General features: G+C 37.0%; 1 protein-coding gene and 1 pseudogene across 15 annotated transcripts in view; one reads left to right on the top strand and one right to left on the bottom strand.

Moving 5' to 3' along the window:
* LOC149206742 (RNA polymerase II C-terminal domain phosphatase-like 4) overlaps nucleotides 1-17,098 on the top strand; it is a 408,482-nt gene that overhangs the window by 196,958 nt on the left and 194,426 nt on the right. The gene's annotated exons all lie outside the window — the stretch shown is intronic.
* Nucleotides 1-17,098, bottom strand: part of LOC149206745 (uncharacterized) — a 100,949-nt pseudogene that overhangs the window by 37,204 nt on the left and 46,647 nt on the right.

The raw sequence follows: 17,098 nt of genomic DNA, 5'->3' as shown, positions 1-17,098 counted from the left end.
ACAACAGTGCCTCCCACTGTCCCGGCATCAACAGCAGAAATCACCACAGGTACCTTAGCAACAACAACAGCACCAGGCAACAGTACAACTATGACTACAGAGCAATTAATAAAAGCCATGGAGGATCTAAAACTCTAAGTATCTGAATTGACGCATGTCAAAGAAAAATTGGCAAAAGTAGAGCAAAGCTATGATAAATCCAAGATGAATGTGGCAGAGAAAACAAGGGAGGTCAAAGCATTGGAGAACAAGGTAAGAGCCTTAGAAAATGATCTCTCTCTACATAAGCCTCTGGCAGAAATCAGAGGAATTTTGTGGACCAACATCACTCAATCCCTTAGTGATGTATGGAGGTCTATTCAAACCATTTATGAACAGATTGATTTGATAAGAGTGGCCCAAGTGGAAATTCAGAAAACAAGAGCCTTATTGGGACAGATGCCTGAGCAAGCTAACAGGCTAATACATTTTTTGAATACCAAGACCAGTGAAGAACTGGAAGCACTGGATATTAGAGACAGAACAGGTACCATTCTAGACATCAAGAGAGTTCTAACCATGAGAACTCTAATGCAAAACTTGGACAGAAGATGCCAGGACATGCAGGTAGAAATTGATTCTTTCACAGACAAATTTACAGTCCTGCATCAAAAAGGTTTGCCAAGTCCTTTAGGAGATAATGATCGTTTGATGAAGCACAAGGACTATGTACATAAATTAAATACATATGCTGTCAATCAAGCTAATGCATCTTCAAGCACTTCAGGAGAGAGGGCATTTCCATCTGGCCAGTCCCTTTATAGCAGCCTGGAAAATCTATTCTACATAGAGCATGAGGTGAAGCATCTGTTCACCATCCCACCTAATTTCTTCAGGTACACAAAGACTGACAAGACTTTAAGGAAGTTGCAGAGACATAAAATACCAGGACCAGAGTGGTGGCAGAGCATGCTAGAGATCCTGTAAACTTATCTTTGGTCAAATCAAAATTGTGCACCATCTGCTATAATGTGGAGAACAGAAATAAATCATGGTCCTGCGGGTCAAAGCGTATCACATTAGAGGTAACGAAAGTCCGGCCAAAGCAGAAAAATTAGCACAGAGGATCAGTAGAAGACAACTGGGAACCGACTTGCAGCACCTACCTCCAGTACACCTCATAAAGACGGATCAACCAGCGCAGCATGAATTTATTGCATCTATTTATTGTCTCCCTGTTTTCAAGACTGTCTGTCTCTATCTATGTAAAAGAAGCATTAATTATCAGTAGATATTATTTCTATCAGATATTTTGTATGATATCTTGACATTTTTGTATAAATACCCCCCCAGACGAAGTATTTGGGGTTGGTTGGTGGTGGATGTTCATAGTTTTGACTGTAATACTGAACAATTTTGGAAATAAAAGCTATTGGAACCATTTTTGTTGAGCTCACTGGATGAAGAATTGATGCTAAGGACCATGTTACAGAATTCTTGAATCGTTTTATGGATCAATAAGTCTCTTCTAACTTGTGTCTTACGGTTCCTGTGTTTATTATATCATATATGTCTCATGATCTAAATAATAGAGAAATAGAATAACTCAGAATTTGCTTGTTTGCACTCCGTGTTCAGTCTTTGTTATTATTAATATGTTCTTCCGAATTAGCATAAGTAGTGAATTTTTAATTGCTCCTGTTTCCCCTAGTTCTATCATCTTGAATATTAGCTAAGGAATTCTTAATTGCTCCTTAGCAGTAATCATCCATTTTCCCTCTGTCAACATGATGAAGGATTCTTAATTGCCCTTCACTTATTGAATCCATTCCGCCTTACTCCAGCCTATGAATTGTTCCATATTTGAGTACCTTGCTCTGTGATAAATCCTCTGATAAGAAACCTAACCTAGGAAGCCCTCCCTGTTTGACTCCATCATGCCCAATGGACTGAAATGTTTTAGTTTTACCTCAGTGTTCTATTGAGTCCCCATCCTTCCAACCAAAACTCTAAACAAAACCCTTGTACTTCATAACTAGCATAATATACCTCAAACATAGCTAAATTATAAAGAGAGAGCCCTCTCTGGATGCAGATTGGCTAGAATCTGTATCTAAAAGATTGGTCTGTGGTTACCTCGGCCGTATTCCCTTTCCTACAACTTTAGGGAACAACCTGAGTGATAACACAATCACCATGTTGGAACACCATGTTGAATGCCTCGTCTGAGCAATAATCCCTGCCGCAAGCATCTTTGAAAGCTCCTTTTGAACCAGAGGGGCTAACTTGGGATTTATCTGCGTAAGCTTTCGACGAAAAGGTTTAGCATTTTCATCTTTCAGGGGGATAGTGTGTTCCATGATATCTTCCCTATAACCTTTCAATTCATCATAAGAAAATGCTAAAACATCCCGATATTCACGAAGTAAATTGGTTAACTTTTTTCTTTCTTCAACATTAGTACCCTTGCCAATTTTAACAATCTTTGGATCCCTAGAAGTACCAATGTTTATCTCGATGTATTCACCTGGATCCATTTTAGTTTCCTTTTTCAACTTTGTGGCATCATGTCGATCAAAGTGCTGTTCTAAAGCAACCACATTCCTGGGAGTAGGATTTATGAGATCATTAGATCCATCCTCCTTAGAATCTATCCGAAAGTTTTCAAACTCATCCAAATTATCAAGAAAACAAATTACATGTTTCTTTTCATCAAAAACTTGCCAATGCTCTGAGTTATCTGGAACAGAAGGCCTAAATATAACTTCCATTTTAATCCTATCCTTAATCAGCCCATCAGATAACTACAAAGTAGAAGCAACTACAACGAGCTCATTTGCCGAATTATTTTGCTCTCTTGGGATAGCCTCGAAATCAAGAGGATCAAAGTACTCCATAGTATCCCATACAGTGTTTCTATAGTTCTTTAACCGTTGATTTTTACATGTAAATTTATTTTTAAGCTGCATGATAATTAAGTCAAAATCCCCTTTGATGCTAAGCAACTTATTCTTAAAGCCTTTTCTAACTCAAGACCCAACAACAAAGCTTCATGTTTCGCGATGTTGTTGGTTGCTTCAAATTCCAATCGATAGGCAAACTTGAAAATATGATCAAGGGGTGATTTTAAGATTATTCCTGTACCTTTACCATGCCTAGATGATGCACCATCAAAATACATGTACCAAACTTTATTATTGAGATCCCTAATCTTTTTATCAACCTTATCATCGGGAAGAACTATGAAATTAGACATGATAGCATAATTCCCAATGTCAGATTGTTCTTTAATTATCTCATTATGAGGTCTCTTAGGGTCTTCAACATGGAATCTTCTCTCAGGCTCTCTATTAAGTCTCACAAATCCATCACCTCTAGGAGAAGGAATCATAGCATATGACCAATTCATTTGAATACTCCCTCCTAGATCAGAGGCCCATTTTCTAGATAAAAGCATACCCCAAGCATCAGGCACATCAACAACAACAATGTCCATAACAATCATAATGTCAGGGTAAACTGATAAATGAACCTGTAAATCCTTGATCAGACCGTGAACCTCAATCTTCTTAGAATCCATGGCACATATATTGTAGTAAGGCCTAGAAACTCTTAAATTAAGTTGTTCCATGACCCTCTTGGTCATGACACAAGCTGACGCACCAGAATCCAACATGCAATTATTCAATTTATACCCATTGACCATCAAAGTAATAAAGAATGGCTGATGATCCTTGTTATCTGAATCTAAACTTTGCAAATATATAGGAGCATCCTGATAATCAACCTTCGGAGCTTTCTGTTGAGAAACAATTACTTGAGGACCTTCAATAGCTTTTAGTAACTTGGCTCTTTGTGAAGGAATTTTCACAATCTCGGAGACAGGAACCCAGATTTTTGCATTATTAAACCAACTTCCCAAATCGACATCTAATCCAGAATTTGAACCTGGGCTAAAAATTCGAGGGGGAATCTGATTCCCACTTTGATATTTATCCCTTCTTTGATAAGTTAAACCCTTATCTTCAGCAATTTCCATGATTTTCTCTGGAGAAGGTTTTTCACCATATAATTTAACCATGATATCATCTTCATTCTCAAAATTATTTATACTAAAAGCTAATGCAGGAAGCATAACATCTCGGCTGTTTTCTTTAACTTCCATACAATCTTTCATAGACAAAGGAAACTCTTTACCCACTACATTTATTTGATTACCTGCCCCAAACATTCCATTATCCAAAATTCTTCTAACGATGGGGCAAGTAGTCTCCTCATGAAGAGCATTACAAGCCCGACAGTAAGGTGGAGCATCATCAACCAAAATTAGTATGTTCAAGTGGATTAGGTGGTCTCTGCTCACTAGATTGACCCTTCTTCTGCCAATTATTATTCCGATTATTATTATTATTTTTAGGCTGGAAACTTTGTGTTTGAGTTCTTTCCATTTGGATCAACCTATTCTGCAAAGTAGCTGTTTCCTTAGCATGGTTAGAGATTAATTTCGCTTGGTTAAACTCCATGCTTTCAATCTTTTGCAGCAATTTCTGAACAAGATCGTTATCAGGTTCTTGAACCTCATTTCCTTTGGGTTCTTTCAATTTCGTTGAAGCCCTATCAAAACCTGGGATTTCAGACTTCCTAGATGCTGCCTTATCTTTCTCAAGTTCTACTGCTAAAGCTTGACAATCCCTATAATTAGGAAGTTTAGCACGTCTTAGCTCGTAAGAGGGCTCAGGGCTAAAGGCATCAATATAAAGGTCTCGAAGAGATTTGTTAGTAGGTTTATAATCTTGAGGTAATTCCTTAATAATATCATTAAACCTCTTGTTAAATTCTTCTGCGGTCTCATTCTCTCTCTTTTTAATGATACTGATAGCTTTTACGAGATGCCTTCCTTCTCTCTTATCTCCATACTTTTCCTTAAAGGCATTAACAATCGATTGCAAAGAATCAAATGAATCTTGCGGCTTTTCGGTAAACCAGTCTAAAGCATCGCCCTCCAAGGTAAGAACAAAAAGGGTCATTTTTACATCATGATTAAAATCAGCAGCCCTTGCATACTTACCCAGCCATGAACTAAAATATTTTAGATGAGAATTAGCATTGATTGCATTATTGCCTTGAAAGATAGGCAACTTATCCATCCCATGCTTTGGAATATCATTGGGATAACCTTGAATGTTAGCAAAGTTACAAGGGGCGAATATGTCCATGATGTCGTGCTCGACCAGGCTAGTAAAAAGCAAATGGATATCAGAGAGGGCTTCTTGTCCGAGATTAACAAGAAGGGTACGAGAAGAGAGTTTGTGTAATCGTACTCTGAGAGCCCTTTCAGGATCAGGAGCAGGATTAACCAAATTGCTTGGATGTCTTCTAGTATACACCCTTGCGGAAGATAGATGAAGTGGAGTTGCCACCCTGACAAAAAGTCTAACTCGAAATAACTTGAAAGGAAGGAGCGAAGGACAAGAAACTTATCTTGGCAAGAGACGAAAGGATGAGATGAATGTTGAAGAAGCCAAGGACAGGAACAACTCTATCTCCAGTAGTGGCACCAAAAAATGTTGTCGCACAGAATGTCTAGGCACCGCGACACTGCTCAGATCGGGGGCTGTCACCCTGATACCCGATCTCTCCGTTTAAGCTGTCTCCCTACAACAAGCTAAGGGGGGTAGACCCTATGGATAAAAGGGATGAAGGAGAACCAGCCGGGAATCAACCGGCTCGAGAGACACAACGAGGCAATCAAATATTTGATTAAGGCTTAGCAATACTTAAGATTAATTAGACTTTAAATGATTAATACCAATGCCTTATGGAGTCAATAATATAGGTAATTGATTACCAATTGTTGCTTAGGAAATAGAAACATAAAAAATTCTTTAACAATTGCTTGAAAATATTTCCAAAATATCTAACGTGTAACAAGCATTAAACAATTCAAGCAAAATTTCGCAGATACACAATGTCTTAGCAATCGAATTTCAAAAGATACAATTTCATCAATCAACCATGAAATTTAAAAGCTAACCAGCTTCAATCTAGAATTTAAATGATTATACTTAATGACCAAAATCTAGGAAATTTACCACTTTCCAATAGTTAATCTTCAAATAGAAATTTGAGCACATTTAACTATAGAGAAATAGCGAATAGTAATACCATGAAGGTCCACCTTTCAAATTTTTAGCCTTAGCAAGAAAGACACCAAGGAGAAATTTTAAATTTGACACTTAACATTTCCTTAGGTAAATTTCTTGATATTTTAAGCGAGACTAAAAAAAAAATTTTAAATCGATTTTTTTTTTAAGTCAAAAAATAAGAAAAACAAAATAAAAAATAGAAATGAAACAAAATGAAAACAAAATTGGCATTTTCAATTTTTTGCGCTTTTTATTTTTTACTTCATAAAAATAAAACCAAAACCAATACTACCTATCTAACCCTAACTCAAATCATAAAAAAATAAACTAGGCACTTATTAGAAAATTAGCTAAAATTTGAACTAGAATAAAAGTGAGAAATAACGCAAGCTAACACCTTATGTATGAGATTAAATAACATACGATGAACTGGTATTAACCCTAACCCAAGCATAAGATCAAAAAATCGAAGCGTTTTTGCTGCGTGTGCATACTGCATACAGGTCGACGTAAGGAGAACAGTGACGGCAGAGGAGGGTTTGCAGTAGTAGGACGATCGATGGAGCTGCGATGGCGTCGATGGAGAGAGTTGTCAAGTATGGAAGGGAGGAGAAGAGCTAACGGAAGAAGATGGAAAGTTTGTTTTGTAGGTTGGTGATGGAAAGCGTTGGACGACGGCTGCTCGTCGGGCAGTAGGGAAAGAATGTAGCCAAGAAGATTTGAAGGCTTGCAAGCAAAACGCGTGGAGGGAAGAAGGGACGGTGATGGCTGCGGGAGGATCTGAGCGATGGGTATGCAGATCAAAGGAAATACGAATAGGGATATGGCAGATGGAATGAGGGTGCGGATTTGGACAACGTGAGGAGTAAAGAAATCAGAGGCTATGGGCAGTGTAGGAGAGATATCCGCCAGCGGGTGAGGGAGCTGAGGGAAAACCCGACTGCGAATTGAGGATAGCATGGAGAGGTGAGGGCTTAGGAGCATACGGGCAGCGTAGAGAGGAAGAGCGGCTGCGGGAGAAAACTGAGGTTGCCAGAGGGTTTTGCTGGCAGCAATGAAGCAATCACGTGTGTGGAAGAGGAGGATGGACGCAGGTGCGTGGGAGAAATGGTTGCTGCGGACAGGTAGCACGCAGATGCATGGAGGAGATGCGTGGAAATGGAGGACAGCAAGGGTGAAAGTCTGAGGGCGGAGAGATGGGGCTGCGTGAGGATGTCGGTGAGGACAAAATGCGTGGATATGAATTGCAGCGAGGGTTTTACACAGTTTGCCTTAAAAAAAAAAATCGAAAAATTTCTGCAACAAAAATGAAACTCCAGGCAGTAGCAAACAGATGGCCTGGAAAACCCTCAAAATTCTCCAGAAATCTTAAAAAAAAATTAAATCCTTTTGCTTCAGATTTGCCTGACAAGAACCCCACAAATTTTTTTCCAGATCTGAAATAAATGCCCCTGCAAGAGCTGATTATGAGGCCAGATCTTACCCTCCAGGGCCTAGTTCTGGCTTAAAACAAGAATTCTCCTTCAGATCTGCAACCTGTGATGACAAAAACAAAACACCCAGAAACAAAATATACAATGATGAAATTAAAACTCTAAAAACCTGGCTAAATAATTACAGTGATCACAAGCTAAAGGCTCTAAGTAGCCAGATCTATCATTATACCACACATATTTTTTTTTTAAATTTTAATTTTAAGGTGAGGTGCTTCAGAGAAAACCCTTCATTCATCAACAATTGAAGTTCTAATGACAAGCCTGGGATTCAATCAAGCTGGGTCCTTCAGAAAATGCTGACCGGGAGTTGGTTGGTCCAACTGAAAACTTCCCCAAACGCCCGATGATATCAAAATCAAAAATTTCCTGCACAACTCAATTCAACGATTAACATAGAGAGAGAAATCAACAACAAAATTCAGATTCAATGGAGATACCTACCATTATATTCAGAATTTAAACTACCATTCAAACCCTAGTGAATAAGCAAGATACCCGTGCTTAAACCACTCTTTAGAAAGCTACTATCAATGGCTGAAAAGGAAATCTATGCATGAAAATAAAACATCTTACAGCATTTCCACGAAGAATAACACCAATAGAAACTTAACCCCAAAGTCTTTCTTTATTGCACATAAAAAACGATTACAAGAGAGCTTTCACTTAGCACATGACTCCAAGATTGAATGATCTCAACTGAAAACTGACCTCCTATTTAAAGACAAATTTTCCAACGACTAGTTTGAGTGATCCTTGTCAAAGTGATCTCGACCATTCATGAGGATCAAAATTTCTTTTAATCTCATCCGTCGAAATTTTGAATTATTGAGGAAATTCAAAATTATCAATTAAATCCATTTTAATTAATTCAAAAATTAAATTTTTGAATTAATTTCCTCAAAATTTTGACTTTGACTTAGCCCTAGGGACCAAGGGCATAAAATTTTAGCAAAATAATCAATTAACCTTAGTCCCTGGACCTTTTAAAATTTAATTTTTTAAAGGACCCTTGAATTTAGGCTTTGGAAAATTAAAAATTACCTAGGACCTAGGACTCATGAGGGGATAAATTATTTTTCTAACCCTCAAGACATTTTACATCATGATTTTTACATTTTTACATCTCAAGGGGGAAAACCCATTTGATATAGACCCTCATAGACTACCCAGTTCTGCGACACAAACATAATCTAGCAGATCAAGCAATTTGTAATAAAATAACCTAACCAAATAGTTAGGATTATTCCCAAATCACTTTTACATAGACTCGATCTAACACACTAGGACTCCCCTAAGGTTTTAATGATAAAATCCATTCCAACTTTGGGGTAACGCTGAAGGAAAACTCTGTCGATCATGGATCGGTGAGACAAAAAACCTTCCGGAATGTAGATCATCACCAGAAAATTAGGTTTACCTAGGCAATTACATACATGACACAGATCTGCTGAGATTATTTACAATTTACACATGCAGACTAGGTTTACAATATAACATGATCAGGCTGATGATGATAGTCGAATGGCACAGACACATTGATCAAGTGCTATCCCTTTTGTAAAAATAGGGGGTGTACTGCTATGGGTCGTTGACACGTAGCTTGGAGGTGAAGTTTTAATGCAAGACTAGTTGCTAAGATGAGATGCAAGATGGGAGTGTGCTCTTGAGTTAAGATTGTTTAATGTTCTTAAGTACTTAGTATTGATTATCTTATGATAAGAGTACTTAATAATGAATTAAGAGACAATCTTAAACGAGACAAAGTGCTCAATGATACAAGTGCCAACAAGAAAAGAGATAACCACGATACGATTTTCCCAAATGCTAATCAACAAGATATATGGTTTAGGAAATATCACTAATATGCTAAAGATCCACAATAGATATCCACTTTAGACATGAACCATAGACAATTTAGAGCACTTATCCACTTAGAACAATTATCACAATGAGATTACCAATGCTTTATATAATAAAAAACCTTCCCAATTATGTCAACAAGGCAATGAAAATAAATCCTTTAATGCCCCACAATTATTCACGAGGTACGTGATTAGATTAGCAAGTCCTTAAGATATGTCACAATTGCAATTAGATCTTAATGTGAAAGGACTAAAATGTGCCAATATGTTGAAGTCAAACAATCCCAATTCAAATGAAATGCAAACTTCAACAAGCTTATGAAAGTCACCAAATTCTCATAAAACTTGTCAAGTAAACGATAGCCCTATTCATGCAATGACTTGATAATTTGTTAGGCACCTTTACTAGTAAATTTTATGCCAATTCAATGTGTCTTTTACCACTGTTATCAAAGATTTAACTTGCTGTAGTAAAACAGTGAGGGAAATTGAGGGTTTAGAAGTCAAACCCTTAGGTCTTATGGCCTTGAAGATCTTGCCAAATTTTCTCCAATGGAGAAATCATCAGCAACAACAAATATGTGACCCAAATTCTCTGCAAAACCACCAAGGATTAGATCGGAAAATTAAATAATCACCCACAATGACTAAAGATGGCGACAAAGGCAAGGAAGAGGGCTAGAAGATGGGGCAGCAAGGCCTATTAGGCCTATGACTAGGGCTAAAGGCCTGGATATGCCCGCGACTAAGGCCTAGAGGCTAAAGAGGCCTCACGACTAGGGGAAAAGAGGCCCTAGAGGCCTGCTGCAAGACTCAAAGGGTTGCGGCCTAAGGAAAGAGGGGAGCCCAGAGGGGGAAGGGCTGAATGAAGGGGAAAGGAAGGTAGAAAGAGGGAGAGGAGGCCACGGGAAAGGGAGAAAAAGGGTAGCAGAGGGGAGGAAAGGCCCTCGCAGGCCTACGACAAGGTGTATGAGGGAGGCCGAGGGTCTTTAAGGCACCTTCAAGCCCACGACAAGGTGACTGGAAGAGGGCCGAGGTCCTAGATGACCTCAAAAGGCCTACGGCTCACCCAGAAAGGTTGACCGCTAGGCTAAGGGGCCACGTTGGGGCTACAAAAGCCCCTAAAAATTTTAAAACCCTTACAAAAATTATTATTTCGGTTTAGATCTTCAAATTTGCTCAACTTTGCTGAAAAATATTCGATGATGGCCCTGCAAACAAAATAAAGACTAGATCTTATCGTCTAGGGCCTAAATCTAGCTCAAACCCCAACAAATCTTCTTGAAATAGCTTGATCTCACCTGTGCAAATGAAAACAAAACTACCCAAAACCCCAATATATAAAAAAATTAAAAAATAAACCCCAAACCCCAACTAGTTTCAAAACAAGGGTAAAAAAAATTATTTACAAAATTTATTTTACAAAATAATTTACAATTTATATACAAATTTACAATGCTTGAATTTTTTTGGAGAAATAATTTTTTAAATGATGAGCAATGACAATAGATCAAATATGTTTCAAAAGTTATGGTGTTTCCCACAGTCTTAGCGAAGTAAGAAAATCAAACAAAATTCTCAGAGCCCAAACAAGGTCAGCTCTTCTCCAAAGTCTGTGAACTTGGAGCCCAAGGGTCGGAGAACCTGCAAACTCTATATATTTTCTTCAAGAAAACTTGTTAGACATATGGCGAATCATATCACCTAAGATAGACCCAAAATCTACCAATAGAATGTTCTTATCACCATCTAATGAATAAACAAGATTATAAAATTTTAAGCACAATATAGGAAAGCACATACCCAACACATAACATAGATCATCGGACAAAGAACACCATGAACTGAACCCCAAAGTATTTTATCATGTTATTTCAAACGTTCCCAGCAAATCAGTGGAAGAAAGCCAATGTTACAAAATTACATTGACTAGAGTCAAAGATTTCACCATGACTTGAGAAGCAAATGGCTTCTAATTTATAGAGAAATCCTCCAAGTGGAAAATAATGGCTAGTTGGCTTGATCTTGAAGCAACAAAAGTTATAGCTTGTTAGCTTAATATGCAAAATGCACAAGAGGTATTGTAATAATAATTTATTATAATTATAATTATATATATATATATAATGTACAAGATATGATTGAATGTTACATTGAGGGTCCGCATATATACCTAGGCAGGTGCCCCTTGATGACTGGCCATGTCTTTTAGACATGCCTTTTCATTAAACTAATGACTATTGAAATAATCATTACTTTGATTATTTATTGTTTACATTTATTTTATTTGTTATGAATTATATTCATAACATTGCCTTCCTTTTTGAAAAGCTTTGTCTTCAAAGCTTATTCACTAATAGTTCCTTCCTTGCCCACGTCTTTTTGGTATGTGTGAGTCATCGGTACTATTGTCTTGGAATCAACATTTTTCTTTTTCCTAGTGGACCTATTTTTTTTTAATGATTAAATTTTATTTTTTTATATATTTTTATTTTTTTGATTTGGATGAAATCACAACAATGTTTCAAATTTAAGGGATTTATACTCATTTGAATGCATTCAAGACTTAAAATAATCTCAAAACCTCCAAATGTCTGCTCTAATCTACAACAGAGACAACAAAGAATGAACAGAGGACTAGACCTTAGTATACCTTGTAACTCTCAACTGCTACATATATAGGGTTATTCATGCTATGGGCCACTAATGCGACTTGATATGTTCCAATCATATTGATAATACCTCCACTCTCAACAACTCCATCCGCACCAAAAAGTACCATATCAATCTTTTCCATGGTATAAGACACAACAGAGTCCAATATAAGTTTAATAGGAACACCAACAACAACCAGTTCCTTTGACATTTCTATGCCTCTATTATCTGAACGGTTTTCAGTGCATACAACACTAAAGTGCTTCCCATTTGATGCTGTCATTCTCAACAGTGCTAAGACAACTCTTGAAAAACCATGAACCAAGATGGTACTACCATCCTGTAGAAAATCTTGCCCAAGCATTGCAATAGTTTTACGAGCCTTAAAAGATATTTCTCCTAACTTTTCATCGTGTTCTATCAAATGGGACTTTCCTGTTGAAAAATCCTCATACTCCAATGCAGATGTCCTAGTAACATATCATGTGAAAAGGTCACACCCAGTAGGTAGTGAAATAGATGTCTCATCCCATGCCTTTATATATATTAACGTTGATGTATTAACGCATGTGTATATGTTGACCGACGAAACCGTATAAGTTCAACTGTAACGGCATATGAATTGATGCCGGAATCCACATCATGTTCGTTGACCCTTGGACCGATTACGATGCTTGGCCGTGGAGGAGACGCCATAGGTTTTTTTTTAGTGTGTCGTTTTGTCGAGACAGCGAGGGCATGTACAACGTAGCGGATGGTAGCTCGACGGTGACAACGACGGTAGTGAACTAGCCAGGGTATGTGAAAATGGGCTCTGTGGTGGGTTTTCTCCTATTGTCATTTTCTCTCCATCGACGGAGCGATGGGAATTATCTCCTATCGCAGTGCTGATTGTCGCCTTGTCCCCAACGACGATTCATGGAAATGACGACTGTCGACTTGTTCAATTCCACACCATAAATATCATCGTTTTCTAATTGTTTTGGCGGCAACTCTTTTGATTCAACATGTGCTCGATAATGTCGGGTGTTGATCTTTCGCGTTCTCTTGTGTGGTGGCCTTCATGGTGTCCTTTGCTAAAAACTTTTGCCAATTTGCATGGATTATCTTGATACCTGTGGTCAGTGATGGGGTAGTTCAACAACACGAGGCCTATTGTCGATCCTCTACAGAACACATCTCTAGCTATTTCGTGTGGTTCTAAATGTGGAGACCCTGGAATGAATGAGAGAGAGAAGTAGGGTTTCCAAGTGCGTGTGTAGAAGCATAAAGCATTACAAGGCTGCCTGGGGTTTGTAACGGTTAGAGCCAACAATGGCTTCTTGTTGGTAGGTGCATTACGCCATAGTCTAGTTATGAAATAGTTGGATGAAAGGATGGTGCAATTTAGAGGGAACCACGCCAATATTTGCACTTGCAAATCCTCTGGCAATTTCTCCCATAAGGAGTTATTGATCGAGATCTGGTACTCTCCCAGGTACATTTTTTCCAATTGAACACAAAAACATAGACAAAAGCCGTGGCTGGCAACTGCGATACCAAATGCATGTTCCAGATATCCTCAAGAAAGCTGTGGCTTCCTAGGTGCATTGACATCACAAAGACGGATAGACATTTGAGCATTCATATGTGTGTACACGGAAATTAACTTTTGTCTAAATTTGGATAGTTCTTCCTTGTTTCCTGAAGCTTTCCAGAACTGGGAAAATTTTGAAGACTTCATCTGAGTGCAACAGAGAATGGAGCCTTCCACTATCAATTCAGTATATTCTTTGATTACACCAGTTATTCCACTATCTATTTTTCTTGGACATACAAAAACATCTATGCCAAATGGACAAAATGCTGCACAGTTTGGTGCAGAAGTCTTTTTCTTGTCCTTGAAATAGTTCTCACCACGAATCTTGAATGTGGAAGGTTGAATGAATGACCAACAATCCTGCATTGCTTTCTTTGTTGGACAAAATGGAACCTGAGCACCTGCTATAGGTTTATTTACAAATTGATTTGAGGAATAAGAATCAATATTCTCATCATTTTGATCATGGTTTTCTTTCTCCTCTTTCCCATAATCCACTTTTTCTTTTTCAATTATGTCATATTCATAATTATCTTCAAAAATATCTTCTTCTTTTTCTTCTTCCACATTTTCCTCTTCGTCATCATCAATGTCTTCTTCTGCATCTTCCTCATTGTTATGATATTGTTCATCTTCTTGTTTCTCAAGATAGTCCTCATCCACATCATCTTCATCTGGATCATCATCTTGATCTACATAATCCTCATATACATCATCTTCATTTGGATCATTATCTTGATCTATATCATTCTTATCCACATCAAGATCAACTTCATTTGGATCCTCATCTTGATCTATATCAGCTTCATTTTCATCATTATCTATTACATCTTCATTTTCATTATCATCATTCTCATCAAAATCTTCTTGTTCTGCTTCACCTTGTTTCGTTTCTTCACCGTCACTATCATCTTCCTTACTATGGGTTTCCTTTAGTCATGTTGTAAGTTCTACATATGATTTTTCCCATTGTTGAAGCTTTTCTTGAATTTTACTTAATTGCTCAATAACCTCAGGACGTAAACGTAATGGCGTATTGTGCAGCGGATAATGTTCAAGGACTCACATGGTTATATTGTGCGGCGGATAACGTTCAAAGACTCACATGGCTCTGATACCACTAAGCAACAAAACTTATAGCTTGTTGACTTAATATGCAAAATACACGAGGTATTTGTAATAATAATTTATTTTATATATATATATATATATATATATATATATAATGTACAAGATATGATTGAATATTACAATGAGGGCCTGCATATATGTCTAGGCAGGTGTCCCTTGATGACTGGCCATGTCTTTTTAGACATTCCTTTTCATTAAACTAATGACTATTAAAATAATCACTACTTTGATTATTTATTGTTTACATTTATTTTATTTGTTATGAATTATATTCCTAATAGATCCCCACCAAAATAATATTGATTGTCGATAAATATTTGATTATTTTTTAATCTCTGCCGTTGAAAATATTTATTTTTGAGAAATTTTCGAATTTCTCATAAAACCCATTTTTTATTAATCCAAAAATTAATTTTTGGGATTAATTTCCTCAAAAATTTGACTTTGATTTAATCACGAAGGTCCAAGGGCTTGATTTTTCTTAAAATATCCATTTTTTCTTTGGTGGGGGACCTCCAAAAATTAACTTTTTTTTGACCCACGAATTTTTTGGTCATTTTCCACTTGGAGAAATTAATCTCTAGAAATAATTTTGACTCTAAATTAATTAATTTTTTGGCTTAGGATTTTATTTTATTTTGCCAGAAAAATTAATTAATTGACACACGAGGGGATTAATTATTTTTTCACCCTCAAATATTTTAGCCATGGTGTTTGATTGCGAGGGACCATGCACTAAAATATTTTTACATCAGATAATTACAAATTCAACCCTCAAAGGGGGAATACTCGTTTGTTATAGACCCTCATAATATTTACCCAATTTTGTGACACAATATGATCTAGTAGACCAAGTGACTTGTAATAAAATAATTTAGCCAAATAGCTTAAATTATTCCCAAATCACTTTTACAATAGACTCGACTAAGAACATTAGGACTCACCTAAGACTTTGTCAATAAATTTCACCCTAGCTTTGGGGTTTAAGATGGAGGGAAAAAACTCTTCCGATTAGCCTTGTTTAGAAACAGATGTATCCAGTGAGGTTAAAAAGCCTCCTAGGATGAAATTCGTCACCAAAAAATCATAGGCTTACCTTCGTTGTTACATAATTAAATGATCGTACTAGCATCATTTACATTACAATTTCAAGAAATTGGGTTCACAACGACATGATAACTGGGTAGCTAATGATTCTGAACTTTGAAATTTTTTGTACAACTACTTCCTTGGACTTGTGATAAAATGGGTGCAACAACCCTTACTAGGGTTTACCATATACCTTGATTCTTCTTGCAAACCCCAGATATTAAGAGCTAGGGTTTTTCAATGAGGGAACAATCATATAAGATTTCCGTTTCTAGGGTTTTTGATCCAAGATTCATCTAGGGTTTCAAAGACTTAAAAAAGCAAAATTCACAAACCCTAGATTCTTATTATACTGAAAAACCCTAATTACTTTATAAACCCTATATATCTATGCATACCCAATTATACATACCTTTGTAAGTTTTTACCTTCTTTGTCAAAAGCATCATTCTCTTTTGAACTTCAATTCAACATCATTGATGTCATTTTCTTATGAAGGGCATTTGATCTTATTAATATTAATAACAACTTCCAAGCGTCACCATAGTTTTGATGTGCTTCCATTGCACTTCGATGCAACTTTTGGCCACATTATTTTCCAGTAGTGAGCTACGAAATATAAATTTGGGCTCACAGTTCTCAAGCCGACGTGCTGTATATGCCATAGATTGATATGGCCGACAATTTCCTTGTTGAATTGAATTCAACGAGCCATAAACCATTGAGTCAAATACATGGAACAATCCATGATCCATGGATTTTTGATGTCATCTCAAAGGAGTCTATTTAGATAATGCGAGTTGCACCATCATATCAATAAATCGAATCATATGACCCGCTGTGTAGGGCTACGTAAGTCTGAGCCATTGTAAACATAAAGAGCATTGTGAGTCACAAGTCCTGAGCCACCACAACACTGTCAACAAATTCTTTCGATTATGAAAGCAAGCCATGAATGATGCTAAACTATATCAGTGTGTATACATTTTAGTCAACACGAGTGATGCCATCTTGAATACTTCATAGTTATTGTGATATGGTCAACCTTTAGAGATGAATGTGATTATCCTGTATTTCGAGCCATATCAATCAGATGCGAGCTACAAGCTTCAGACCAATGTAGGTCTCAATCAACGAATCAATAAGATTATAGTATTATAC

Source organism: Pinus tabuliformis, chromosome 1_2 (assembly GCF_031772625.1).
Source record: "Pinus tabuliformis cultivar Carrire ecotype Pingquan chromosome 1_2, CPIR1, whole genome shotgun sequence".
NCBI lineage: Eukaryota > Viridiplantae > Streptophyta > Pinopsida > Pinales > Pinaceae > Pinus > Pinus tabuliformis.
This window is presented reverse-complemented; position numbering and strand designations above follow the sequence as displayed.